Raw genomic sequence first — 14761 nt, 5'->3', positions numbered from 1 at the left:
GTGACTCCATGCGTGTGCCAAAAAAAGAAGGAGGAAAGGAGGGAAAAAGTATGATGAGCTAAGGGAAAAAAAGGTCAACAATTTTATAGCCATTTCCCGCTTAGGTTTCTAGGTGTTAAATAATAAATACGCCCAGGAATCGCTCTTTCCCAGTCGATAAAAACGGGCGTCGTCTTGGAGGACCTGGAAGATTGCGTGCCTTGACTTATCGTGCTCACAGTTCACTTGTTCCTCCGCAATTTCCCATTCCCATGGATGGAAATCCAGACCAGTGCATGATGACATTTTAATAGCTAGCCCAATCCTCAGAGAACAAAACAGCAAGAAAAAAAAATAAAAGAGAAAAAGTAAAGGAAACGCAAACCTCCCAAAAGCAATAAGAAGTATTTTCCTTACTTTTTACGAGCACTCATAAAACATTGAAACAATGACGAAAGCCCAACACTTTTCCTGTTGGTTTTCGCCCCTCATGTATGCACCATACTACACCCTGCTGAACCATAAACAAATTTGCTATTAATTGCTTCATTTTTGCTAGCCTCCTTCTTGGCTATAGACCACAGTTCAGCTTTAAAGACTCTTCATCACAAAAGCAATTAAAGACCAAAACCAACAACAAACATAACTGCCCCCCCGCCGCTGACAAGGAAAAACCTTTTTTTTTTTCCTGCAGACTAAACTAATTTAATTAGTTCAGGTCGGGCGGTAGTAAGCTATTTAGTCCCTGTCTGGGTTCCTTTGGTTAGTTAGAAGCGGCAAATGAAATCAGACTTCAAGCGATACAATGTTTAATAATGCCCTTAGCAAACGGAGCAGAGACAAACAGGCAGAAAAGGTGTGCGAAATAGTTATAAGTACAGTTAAGTTATTGTTGTTTTAACTCATTGAAGAAGTCTCAAAGAAGATAGAACTCCAATTTCTCTTTCTCTTTTTTCTTTAACAAAAAGCCATCCCCTAAAAGTCTTCTCCTTATGTCGCCTGCCTTAACTCCCGAAGACAAACAGTAAAAAAGCTGTGCGAAATAGATGTAAATATGAATTATAAATATTACTTAAAAACATAAATTAAATACTTAAAAGTCTTAAAAAAGTTAAAATTCATCTTCTCCCAAAACTCCTTCCCTTAAGAAAAAAAAACCTCCACCTAATCGCCTTCTTCTTATGTCGCTCACCTTAACCCCCGTTAGATCCCATGAGGAAGTTAGTTCTGCTTTGTACATGTCATTGACTCACACACTCACACATTCACAGAAAGAGACAGATAGCTGCAGGGGGACTGAAACAGAAACAACATAAAATTTGCGGCAATTTCTAGGGCGGCGACGTCAGCGTCGTCGTTGTCGTCTCGTTTTGTAGGTGACTTTGGCTCTGTGCGGCATATAAATAAATATTATATTACCCTCAGCGAGGAGGAAACCTTAGACCCGCGTCGCAAAATGCGAGACACATTCCCCTCCCTCCCCTTTCCTCCCCCCTCTGCCTTGTTGTGTCGCCCTTTTGTTTGCCTGCTGAGTTGTTAATTAAATATTTACTCTGCTTATTTGCAAAATGAATAATTTTAGCATTTTATTTCACATGGCGTTGTATATATGTATCCTCTAGCTTGTAGGGATTTCCTGCCTGGCTCTTCTAACCTTTTAGCACATTTATGCTTGACTTCGGAGACACTTTAAGTTAGCCTTTGGCTTCAGCTTTAATTGACTTTATTGCTGGGTTTAAGTACAGAGAGAGAAATGTTTGTGAAATTAACTAAAAATTAACTTTAAACTATGTTAAGCTTATCATATTAAGTTCAAAGCCTTCTAAAGATATCTAAAGTTGTCTTTAAGTCATATCTTATTGTGAAAACATTTTTTTTTCTTAATAGTTTCGAACTGGAGTCCCAAGTAAAGTTAGATTTTAACTGCTTAGTAAACCAGTAACTTACCTAACTTAGTCATTTTTCAAGTTGAGCTCACCCATCCACAAATTACATCATCTAAATTCTCTCACAACCTTCTAGCAAGTAAAAAAGTATAATTTGCATTTAACTTAGCGTTGTTTTTCTTCTCACACATATTTTTATTTATTTATTAACTTTGTTTCTAAGCATTTTGTTACGCTTCACATTTACGTGTTGATGGCTCGTTCCAGCTCACAAAAGCGAAACTTGTTTTGCAAAATGCCATTCAAATGCCTGGCAGTCTAAATCTTGGCCCAGCTAATGACTTCATTCTGTTTTTATTGTTGTTGTTGATTTTCCTATTACCCAGCAGTCAAGGTGAATTTGAACAGATCTCGACTTAAGTTCCATACATTGGATTTTGGAGTTTACCCCACAGAGAACTTTGCATAATTGATTAATAATTTTGTTGGCGGACGACAGGTGGCGCCCCTTAAGCGACCACGCCCTCTTTGGAGGTACGCTGCCCGACAATCGTTAAATATTCAAATGAACTATCCAGACCGCCTTAACCCATTAATTAGCCCGACTTGGGCACACATTAGATAAATGTTGTGAAACTTGATTAAAAGCAAATAGGTTCGGAAAAATTTCACTCTCTCTCTCTTTCGCTGGGTTTAAAAGGGTTAGGAAAATCCAAAGATATAGATAGATAGTTAGGGAAAGGGATGTAATATAGGAGGAGGAAGGGGATATATAGAAAAGAAGGCGTCACCCCTCTCGCAAACAAACCTATTATTGATTTTACTTACATTCGAGTTTTGCTGATTTGTTGTTCATTTTTGTTTGTTTGTTTGGCCAGCGTTTGTTTGTTTGTTGATTTTCTGTTTGCTTGACTCGAAAATTATTTGGGTTAAATCAACAACTAACAGCAAAAGCAACAGCAACAAGCAATCAATGCAATAGTCGATGCTCATAGACAAGACTTTAAATGGGTCTGAAGTACAGACATTTTCAGAGATTACTTCCTGGTATGAAAGTTTCTTTCATAAAATTATGAAATTCCAAGTTTTATTGAGGAAGTGCATAAGATGAAAACTTAGATCACTAACTGTATGCAAATTATAGATAAAAATTGCTTAATATGAGTTTTGTTATTATAATTTTGAGTGATTTCTTTTCTTAGCTACAGCCTGTCCCTTTCCATTTTCTACCCTTACTAATAATCCCATTAACTCCCCTTCAAACACACCTGACTAATCCAATAAGTCGTTCAACTTTTCAGAGCCAGCCTTAACCGCAAACTTTAACACGAAGCAAGTTAATTTGTAGCAGCTAGCTAACTAGCTTATAGCCAAACAACGAACATGTCAACAAAACTTAACAGAAATTAACTGGGTAAACACGAAAAGAACCGGAAAATACTTGCTTAATTAACTGGCAAAAACTTTCGGGACAAAGGACATACACAAAGAGAGACATGTGAGCGTGGGAACCCTTTTATGAAAAGGATAAATTCAAGCTAACGCGGCGTATGCGCAATTAACATTTATGGCAATTAATTATATGATTATGCATACGCCGTGTGGCACAACATAATCAGCCATGTCTATTCTATATATATTCTCCCCAGCTAATGAAGGCATCAAAACCAAAGGCGACAAAATGTTTATCACTGTTTTTTTTTCTTTCTTTTTTTTTTGGGTTCCCCCTCCCCACTACTTTTCGGTAAGCTATAATTATGGGTAATCAAACAGTTTTATTTGATGCTCTAACTAATGATGTTTTTGTCTAGGCTTCAGCAAGGTCGAAACCCTAAACGAGCCATTTCAGTGAGAGACTTGAGACTTTAATTAATCGTTGTATCGCCATCAACTCTGATTAACCGAACAGACCGAAAATACACTGCCCCTCGAGGCAACTCAATCTCGTTAATTGATATGCAAAATCAAATGGCCACTAAATGGTGCTAGCCAAAGAATTACGCCAAAGTGCTTGAGCAGGTGAAGGTTTTTGTTTTTTTTTTTTAACTGATTTTCCAAGGAATCAGGTTCAGAGTTCAATGAACTTAAAGGAGGGTGAGTTAGAAGATAGGAAATTGCAGGCAATCGAGAGCATTTACCAGCCTTAAACCAAAGCTCTGAAACCTGCTCTCTACTACTGCTAATACCCCTATAGCTCTACTTCTAACATTTCTAAATCACACAAAAACTGAAAAAAAAAAAGGAATTCACTTTTCATTATCACATATGTAATATTTAGCATCGTCTGTTCCTCTACCCATTCCACACCTTGATGCCCCATTTCGAGCAATTTGTTTTGACATATTTTTGCTAGACTAGGCAGAATTGTTCAAAACACGAAAGAAAAACACAATGGAAAGCTGAGAGGCAGCCAGAGATACTCTTAGATAGAAAGCTAAATCATTTCGTTGAGAACATTTTTACAGATTGTGCGGTTTTGAGAGCAGTAGAGGGAGGTTGAGACTTTTCTTGCTGCGCCTTCTGACATTGCTGATAAAGCAAATTTTTTTTGGACGACACCCTGCCTGCCTGCCCCATGAGAGTATCAATAAGCCCATAAATTTAAAAGAGAACCACACAAAACAAATGTAAATATATATAGAAAATTTGTTGTTTTCAGACCATTTTCATATTTATTTACCAGCTCTGCCTCACATTTCATGTGACGTTTGCTCTTATTTATGCCCAGAAACTTTTTTGTGGGCGTCTCCAATGCTGCGGTCACAGCACTATCTATCTATCTATCTATCTATCTTTAAAGTTGAAAATTTTTGCATATTTGTCGTAAATTGCTGGATCGCCCGATCTCAGTTTTTTATGGATCATGTTCTGTTTGTCGTCATGCTAGTTTTGGGGGTCTATTAAATGGTTCCGTATTATATTAATGGATTTCTTCTGTTGTGTTTTTGGCCAGAGCGAGTCTTTATTTAAGAATTGTTTACATTTTGACACTTGGCACAGATGTTTTCTGACGGAACTTGGCCATGAAAATTTCAACAACATGTGAGTTTAGTTAATGCGAAATTAGCCGAACGATTATCTTTCGAGCAATGAGTTCATTAATCAGTTATGGTAGCTCATTTTTAGGGAGAAACTAACTAGTGCTGTGGGAAAATGTATGTTTATTTTATGTTTAGGAATTTTGTAAGCATTAGTCTTGCTTAGTTTTCAGCCAGAAGATGACTAATTTCCTTAAAAATATGTACATTCTGCCTTCACAATAGAAAATGAAAAGCTTGAATCATCAGCTCACTTTATGCCCGAAGTACTGTCAATCAACGAATTCTTTCTTAGTAGGCTTATCCTATCTATAAATTATTTCCACATTATATTCCCCCCAGCCCCTCCCCCCACAAAAAGAACAGAGTAAGTAAGCTTTGGCGTCTTTTCATTCAGCGCTGCTCCTCGCTCAGTGGTTTGCCTTTGTTCCCTTGTTTTGGCCCCTTGAATACCCAGGGAAACCACAAATATTGACCAACATTCAGAGCCCATAAATAAGTAAACAGTCCATTAGTTCCACAACTCCCCCAAGCTCTGAGTTACATTTCCATGACAGCAATAGGAACAGCAACGGCAACGGCAGCGGCAGCTTGCACAACACCCATCAATGCAGCGAATTACTTTTTGTGTGGAAAATCAGAAATCGAAGCCAAGTCACACCCTATCGGGTCATAGATATAGAGTGCGGCATTATCTTATCGGCTTGGCGCCTTATCGCCCCAAAAAGGTAAACACAAGATAGCCGAGGCAACTCAACACTCATTTGCCAAATGACGCATAGAATGCTGATTACTAAAGCCAGAGGAAATGAAAATGAAAAATGAAATTAAGTTTTTATGGTTCATCAAACGAGTCCAAAAGCCAAATATAAACAATAAGCAGAGAACTAGGTAACAGCCAGTTTATTTTGATTTGCGGCAAATTGAAAGACAGGCAATGAGAATATTTAAATATAGAGAAAGAGAGTCTTTCACTCGAAAGTGTCAATGGCACGTTCCACCAGCTGTTGTCAGAATTTCTCACACCTTTCTTCTCTTTCTTACTCTTTACATTACCCGCACCTGAATCTTGAATCTGTTTTTCTTTTTTGGGAGAAAACTCTCTGGCCATATGTCACCCTCCCAAAAAGCTGGCAGCCCATTTTTAATTGCCACTACGTGAGCGAAATTTTAAAACCACAAACAAATCGAAAAAGAACATCCGTTCCCAGAGTCAATTATGCTAATTAAATTTATGATTGGAGCCGATAGTTATGCTCAGCCAGATATATATACTATATAATAATGGCCATATAATGGAGAGCAGGTTCTCTACCATTTCGATTCGGTTCATTTGCAGTTTGTTGTTGATTTAATTGCAAAATTTAATGGGGGTCTGGTTATTAAAACACAAATTACTTTGACTTTGGCTCAAAAAATCACATAATTGCTTTTGTAAAATGGTCATTCGGCGTGGAACTTATTTTCGGACATGTAATTTAGGGTGATTTTCATGATTCTGCTGCCATTAGAGTTTCAAGTATTTGTTTTGGGCTTTGTAAATGTCAAGGCAGCAAAAAATAAAGTTGATTTGCCCAGATGATAGGGTTGGGTTTGGGAGATAAAAGGCTAGGATTTGGTGGTTGAAAAATGGAAAATAAACAGGGCTTATAAAGGCCACAAAGCAATGATTATGATGGTGGTTTAAAGAAGTAAATCTGATAAGAGTTAATAAAAGATTTTTTAAAAGATTTTTTTGATTTATTTATTAAAGATTAAACTGTTCATTCCCATCATTTATAAATCCCTTAAACTGATACCAAAAACTCATTAATTCACAGAATTTTCTTCCTGTTCATACTCCTCCCCTCCCATTAATCAATATTTTCACTCTTAATTTGCCTCTCTGCAATTAGCTCCTCTTTATGTTTACAATTACCTCATCATGGCTCTGGGAAATATTACCCAATATTAGCCAACATAATTTGCCCAATCCTTGCATAACTTTTCCTAATCGCATTAAACGGAAAATTCTTACCAAAGCTAAGGCAACGCAATATGTTTTTGTTTATGTCTATCATTGAAGACATCATTGGCTTGGCGTCAATAATTACAGAATCAAAGATATATATATAGAGAGAGAGACTGCGAGAGCGGGATGGCAGCTCCCGCATCTCTTGAGTTTTCCTTTGGATTTTTTTGGGGCAGGCACGCCACATGCTTTTTAACCTTGATTAAGTTGACGTTCTAATGATGCTGCTAATGGTGGCAATGATGTTCTTTAATGATGATGCCACTGATGATGATGCGGATGCTGATGGGTAGTAGGGGCTGGTAGAGGCTGCTGAAGATGCTGCCGCAACATCATTAACAACATTATCAGCAACAAGAAAGGCGGTGGAAAACTTCAGGAGTATTTTTTGTTTTTAATTGCCGCCTGGCACTTAGCTAATGTAATTTATATTACATTTTGCTGCTGCTCTAAAAGCTTTAAGTAGCTAGAAGAAGCGGGGAAAAAAGAGCAAAAGACGAAGAAGGGGAACCAAAACAACGGCAAAGTGCAGCATCAACAAATGGAGAGGTGGCATAGTCGAGGAGTCGAGAAGGTTGTAAAAAGAAGTGTGGGCTCTGAAGACGTAAACTTTTGTTTATATTTACCTAACATTGTACTTGAAAGATATTTTCGTTTATTTTTCTCTCTTTTTTCCTCTCTTCTCACTCTCTGTTTGTTTATCTAATGGCTAAAATATATTTAAGCCGTAAAATTTGTATCTCTGAGATGGCTAAAAGCTGCTGCTTCGGTTTCTTTTTATTTACGAAACTCATAAATACTTTTGGGTCAGTAAAAGAGAGTGTGAGAGAGGGTAGAAAAAGGTTCGATTTCAGCTTGGACAAGTCAAATCCCAGCCAGATAAAGTCTTCTCTGCCTAAGAAGTTGCCATATTTTCAATTTATGTAAAAGACAGTTAGGGGTGGGAGGAAGGTAGACTCACCTGCCACCATCTTACCTGCCTGTTATCTTAAATGTTTTTTCCTGTTGGTAATTAAAAAGTTTTCTGTTAGCCACCCATTTACCACCCACCCTTGCTCAGATGTCTGCTTAGCTAATGCTGGTTGGTAGCTCTATGCTTTTGGCCTTGGCGCTTTCGGTGGGGATTTCTCTGAGTTTGTGTGTGTGTGGGCCTGATAACAACGGAAGCTGGCAGCTTTAATTAGGGGGCTTTAAGATTTTGCTTCGGGGTAAGAGGAGCAGGTTCAGAGAAGAAGATAATGAAGGTCACCAGTAGATGGGCAAAGCCAGAATGGAGGTCGAAACGAAAAGATAAGCAAGAACTACGAGGAAATCTAATCATTTCTTTGAATTGATCGGCCTTGTAACCTTAAAGTTTAACTAAGTTAGTTAAAAATATTTTCCATATGGCTTATTTACCTTATAGACCCTGATGTAAGCCTAAATAAGGCCTGTAAAATCACCTCCTACTACAATTTCCTTGGAAACCTCCTCTTGATTCTGCTTCCAAAATTCTATTCTACGAACTTTAGAACCTCGAAGCATCTTTAGGCTTATGCCACATCACGTCTAACCAACCCATTCCCAAATGGCCAACTAGTCCGTGGACATTCCTCAAGAGTGTCAACGAGTAAGGCCCACAAAATACAAGAAATTTTGACCGCCCAAACGGCGGCTTCTCTGGATTCGAGCCTCACCTCGTTCATTCATAAAGATTCACATCTCCATAAAGAGGGGCGAACAAACACGAGTCCAGGCAGCACCTAACAAGTTCTTGGAATTGCACAAACCTCAAAAAGTTCTTTAAGTTTTTCGCTCTAACGAAACCTGTTCCCCAGACAGAAAACCCAAAAAAAAAAGACTGCTGGGGTATTCGAACGGAAACTCCGACCGAGTCTGCGGCCCGAGACATAATTAATGATTTCAAAATTTCACAACGAAAACTCATAAAACTTATCGATCGAACATGAAACAAAAAAAACAACAACAACAGAGGAGGAGGAAAAAAGAATGTCATGCTGCTGTCAAGCCAATTTTAGGCCTTTAAAGTTGGCTCTCTCTTACAGTTATATCTCGGAAAAAGGCTATCTTTCGGTTTGGATATTTAATTTGATTTAATAAGAATAGATTGGATTCTCTTTAAAAATAATAACTATTAAATATATAATGCTTATAGATAGTTAAGAAAAGGTTTTTTGGTTAACGGGGTAAGATTATTCTTGAAGGAAAATAATCTTTTTCACTAAATAAGTTACCATCTAAAGGTAAAAGCTTGTCTTCTTTTCTTAAACTTAAATAATTACAAAACAAATTGAGTTTAGTTTGGATTTAAAAACAGAAGGTTTTTAGACTTATCAGATAACACTCACAATAATATTACTTTAACGAGCACCAAATCAATCTTACTTCCACAAATATCTTGTACTAAAAGATACCTTAACTTGTAAAGTTTTTTAGTAATACCTAACTTAAGTCTCGAAATCAACATCTAATTCAAAAAACAAACTAAATTTCATATTAAACTTCCCTTAATTAACCCATCAAATTATTAATCTTCGCTATTAATTCTCAAATAGCTAAACTTACCGCGATTGTTTTCTGTCAGTTTTTGACAGCCTTTCGTTCGTTTAGCACGCACTGTTGTCAAACAAAAATGTTGGCCTAAACACAAATCGTAAAACGAAGAAGCAGCACACTACCAAGGCAATCTTTGAGATACTATTTGTCGGATAGTCTTCCTCTTTGATTTTCATTGATGAAGCGGCGCGAGTATTTCATTAATTCTGCACACACGTTTTTTACGCGAGGCCGTTAACGATGACGATTGACGATTTTGACTATATTTTGCGATGACCCGCGTTGCCCCGCCCCCGAAAAATAAACGCCAGTTGCCCGCACAACGACAACGACAACAACAAACGAACGAACGTATGTTGCCGGAGGGTGAAGGGTGAGAATTTGCACGCGCGAATCTGATGAACGGCTGATTGGAAATAACGGTGCGCTCTACAACATGTCCATACACGTTCGCGTTTTTTTTCGAACTGACGGTGTATTGTATCTGTGTACGCCACGAACGTCAAAATCCCGATTCTTGCATCTGTGTATTAAAGAGAGCGATTCGAATTGACTCTGTATTGTATATGTGTATGACTCGTGCTTGTATCTTAACATTTTCGTTCAAAGAGAGCGGGTCGTATCTGCATCTGTGTACGACACGAACGTCAAAACAGCGATTCTCTGCCGCTGTTAAATGCCGACATTGGTTAACAGTATTCTATAAACAAGAAACGAGAGAGCAAACACGAAGTAAGTTTGATAGTGTGCGAGAGCCGAGGCACGAGCGAGGACTTCGGCTTTTTGTGCAAAAATCATATGCAATTCTCTCTCAAAGAGCACGAGGTGGGTACTCAGATAACGCCAGCCAGAGTTATCTCAGCCGGTGAGACTCGAATTGGACTCTCATTGAGTCAGATAAGTTGCGGCTATGTGGTTTGAAACCAAGCTAAAATGAAAACTTCGCCCACAAAATGAGGCCCGTGGGTGTTGAATGCGTTCTTTTTTTTTTGCTCTCAATTTGTGTGCCAAAGCAATTTGACAATGGTGTGTGGTTGCCGCATAAGGCGCACAGGTGTGCTAATAGGTTGCATGGAGACAATTTGGAAGTTACCACAAGGAGAAACTGAAAGGACTTTGGTAAAGGAGATTTGGAAAATGGCAATGGGGGGATGAAATTTTGAACTCTATGGTTTAAGTTCCTTAAAAATCTTCTTTCCAACGAACAGTAACTAATGATAACTAAAAATCAAACCCGAAAATCAAAATTCAAAGCTAAGTGAACCCAGAACCTTTTCAGATATCTTATCAAACCTTAAGCAAAAGAAAATCTTAGGATTTCCATTAGTCCTATCATCCATTTTCTAATCCAATAAGACGACGTACTTCCGCCGCCCACAGCTAATTAGCCTTCACGGGTTGCATTGACCCATCCCAATTAGACCTGCCCACAGATTGTCCAATAAGTTCATTGCTCGCCCAGCACACACATAACATTCTTATCAGATTCGATGCTAAGTAAAATAAATAAATAAAAAAAAAGAGCCAACAACAACAATAAGAATAAGGAAATGTAAATCTGATTTTTTGGGAGCGGTCACAGCAAAAACAATAACAACAAAGCCGAAAAAGAATGCAAATGCAGCAGTGAAAGATAAACAGAGAGGAAAAATCAAACAGAGAGAACCGGCGGCCCCTCTCTCACTCGTTTAGATAAAAATGCTAGTTGGGAAGAAAACACTCGGGAAAACTCTCCCGTTATCTCACTCTTTGCTATCGCTCTCTCCCTTCTCAGATAGTTCGCCTAAATGCGGCTAGATGGCGTTCATGTGCCACTGAAGTGAGAATTGCATTTCAAATGCTTTTTGTTTACCAACGAAAATGTGGGCAGTGCTTGTCGGGGAGGGGAGAGAGGAGGGTGGCAAGTGCGGTTGCATTCTTGGAAATGTTTGCAAAAACCGTCGCCGGTTTGCTGCTGCCACAAATGCCGCGTAATCACTTTTTGCGACTATGTCGACGTCACCGGAAGTTGCAACACGTCGCCGTCTACGCACACATACATTTAACCCATACAAACACATATATGGTGCATATGCCGTTAATGCCGAAATGCCACACCCCAGCAATTGCAAATTTCACCCCACCCCCGCATGAACGCCTTGTAAATTTTCAAAAAAAAAAAACGTGAAAATCAAAGGGGGAAAGAAAGTTGGAAAGCTTCGGTGGAGTTGAGTTATCGCTCGCATTTCCATTGTCCGCCCCACCACCCCCAATATTTGCACTCTTTTTGTGAACATGTGTGAACAACTGCAGTCGGCAAGCCACCCCCTTTTGGTTACACTGAAAGAAATTTGTCCCCTCTAAGGTTAAATCTAGGTTGCAAACTCAATTTAAGGAAAGAAATGTAAGAAAAGTTTAAAAAACGAAATCCTATGTTTTCTTAACTTAACATTTTCCAAAGTTGAAACAACAAATTCTATCCCCTTTTCTTTCCCAGTGTAATTGCTGTCCCTCTTGCACCCTTGGGCAGCGATTAATCATGAAAATTCACACAGAAAATATCCATTAGATACGAATTAAGACATAATTGAGAGTGCAGGCCTCGTACACGTTTCAAGAACCTGCAATGCCATGGTATGGGTGGTGGCACGGGGTTGATTTTCCTTCGTGTGCAGCGACACAAATGCAAGGGGCTGCTGCCTCAAGTGCCTGCGACATATTTATTATCCCTGTTCGGGGACAAAAAATGATTATGCGTTGAAAATGCCTCGGGCTGGAGTATTAAACTCCCATTGTTGGGCGAACGGATTGCAAAGACTTCAAGAGTCGATGAGCAGCAGCAGCGTTGGCTTTAATTACAGTTTGAGTGGCACTGGAGAAGGTCCTTGAAAGGGGGTTTTTGATACGGTATGCAGCCATCTTAATGCCACATTTTTGGGGGATGCACTTATAGGATCACAAACACAGCAAATAACTTAGAAATTGAGGCATTCAAGAAACTTCTAAGCTTAAGACTTCATTTTCAAGAAGTTAAGTCCTTATTTTCCAATATTTTGTTTGTTTTAAAACTTAAAAAACTCCCAAAAAAGAAATAACATATAATCTAAAGATAACTACCTAAATTTCTATAATTCATAGTTAAAAATGGGAAATGTATGCACTTTAACTCCATCACTGAAGTTCATTAATCGATCCATAAATATGCCCCTTGGCGCCGGCAGTGTTGGTTAATGTCAGCTAATCCGCACACCTGTTGGAATGCACTTTTGGGCCAACAATCTCCCACCCCTACTCCACCACCCACATCAATGCCAATTTGTCGTTACACGCGACAGCTACAAGAATTTTGTAAATGCCAAAAAACACAAAACAAAACAAAACCAAAAAACGAAAAACTGAAAATATGGAGAAAAAAACAAACAACAATTTCTGTGGTCTGTGTGGCAGGCAAGAAAATATGCCCAGCAAGTGAGCTGAACAAGTGTTATATGACAGGTCTCCGACAACCAACTGTGATTTTCAGATTTTTCCCCAACTCAATTGTTTGTTGGTTTTGGTAACAAAAAGCTTCGTCTGTTGTTGGCCGGGTTGTAATGTGGAATGTAAGTTTTGTATGTTAATTTGATTTCGGTGTCAAATGGGATTTTTTTTTTTCTTTCGGTCTTTTGTGTTTTGTTATTTCCATTTTTTTTTTGTCTTTTATGGCCTGCACTTGGGTTGCGCTTTTATGGCCCCCATTGTTGGTGTTGCTGCAGCTGGTATAACCCAAAAGCTTATAGCATATATAGCATATAGTAATTGCTCGAAACCGATTCCCCCGGAGCAATTTGAACCACCCCCCCCGCTCGATGTCAATCCGCTTTGATAGTGCGCACTTATGTCTTTATTGACAACGCCGCAATAACATAAATAATTTATTACAGCCATACAGACATTGAGCAATTTGTAAATGGCCAAAAGAAATCTCAACCTGAAGGCGCAACCTCAAAAAGATAGATAGATACTCCAACTGTGTATCTGTTGGATATGCACAAATATTTCTATGAGGATTTTACCAGTGATTTGCTACTGATTTGCATTTATCAAGTGCATTTGAGGTAAATGAAATCAAAATGGGGGGAAAAAAAAAGAAAGAGAAATCAAAAATCAAAATGAATCTGGCAAAGCTCAAAGCTCTTTCAAGGACTCTTCAGGTAATTGATGCACTTCAATGTGAGCGAATTTAATTGAGTTAGTTTGTTCCTCTTCCTACCCTTTCCACCCACTCACATATGCCATTATTTGTGTCTATTGGTAGTCGGTTGTAGTCTATTCATTCCGCAAATAAATCGTTTTAATTGATGTAAATATTTGCATTTAAAATATGCAATGCAAATGCATCAACTCGCTCTTTGAACTTATGAAGTGCCCAGGCCAGGTCATAAATGTTCGATTTAATATTAATACTTGGCTAGTTTTCTTTGCTTATATTGCCCATGAAATTGCCTTTGGGCTTGAGAAAATCTATAAGAAAATAAGATTTATTAGTTTTTTTGTTTAGGTTTTCTTAAGGTTTCCATAAATTTATGATGGCGAATATTTTATGAAATATTTATAAATATTTTTAGTCAATCAGGTTGCAGTTTTTAATATGAAAAGAAAGTGGTTTCAAGTTTATTTTAAGACTTAATTAAATTGAAATATTTATATTAAGCTTAAAAATATACATATGTCCTTAAATCTTTTTTAAACTACAATTTTCTGTCCAAAATATTCCCGAAAAAAACCTTCCAATTATGACCTTGAAATGCCATCCATGAAAATCCCTACCCAAATCTATATTGCTCCACATCTTTCACCTCTTTCACCTAGTTTTGTGGATGGCATAATCAATTATTTCAAATGGACAGGCCAAAAAACAAAGTCATTTATTATGCTGGCCAAAAAAATTTGTCACTATTCTGCACTGGTTTTGTACGTTATTCGTGCTGCTGTTGCTTATCAGTCCAGAACCGAGTTTGGGGCCATAATTAATTTGGCCAAACAACAACGGGGAAAAAAATACACTCACACACAACACTCGCAACACACAAACAGCCCCAAACAATGGCAAACAAATTGATTAATGACAGCGTATTAAACAATAATCGAGATAGGCCTCCGGTCAGATCGGAAAGGAGGAGTTTTACCCCACCCCTCTGATGGTGTAACCCAACGGATTTTTGTGCGCCCACGCAGAAACAGAACTTTTTCCACCAGGCGGGCCAAAAAAAAAAAAAAAAAAGTGTTTTTATCCAACGTTGGTTGGCTAAAAACAATTCATTTAAATAATA

At 38.2% G+C, this 14761-nt stretch overlaps 1 protein-coding gene across 1 annotated transcript in view; it reads right to left on the bottom strand.

Moving 5' to 3' along the window:
* The window catches only part of LOC108113845 (protein slit), a 52878-nt gene extending 42935 nt beyond the window's left edge, over positions 1–9943 (bottom strand). Inside the window, exon 1 of the mRNA XM_017224556.2 lies at positions 9480–9943. The gene's annotated coding sequence lies outside the window, so the exon portion shown is untranslated. The remainder of the gene's footprint in view (positions 1–9479) is intronic.
* Positions 9944–14761: the final 4818 nt, after the last annotated feature.

The sequence above is a fragment of the Drosophila eugracilis genome, unplaced genomic scaffold, assembly GCF_018153835.1.
Source record: "Drosophila eugracilis isolate 14026-0451.02 unplaced genomic scaffold, ASM1815383v1 contig_2154, whole genome shotgun sequence".
Classification (NCBI taxonomy): Eukaryota; Metazoa; Arthropoda; class Insecta; order Diptera; family Drosophilidae; genus Drosophila; species Drosophila eugracilis.
This window is presented reverse-complemented; position numbering and strand designations above follow the sequence as displayed.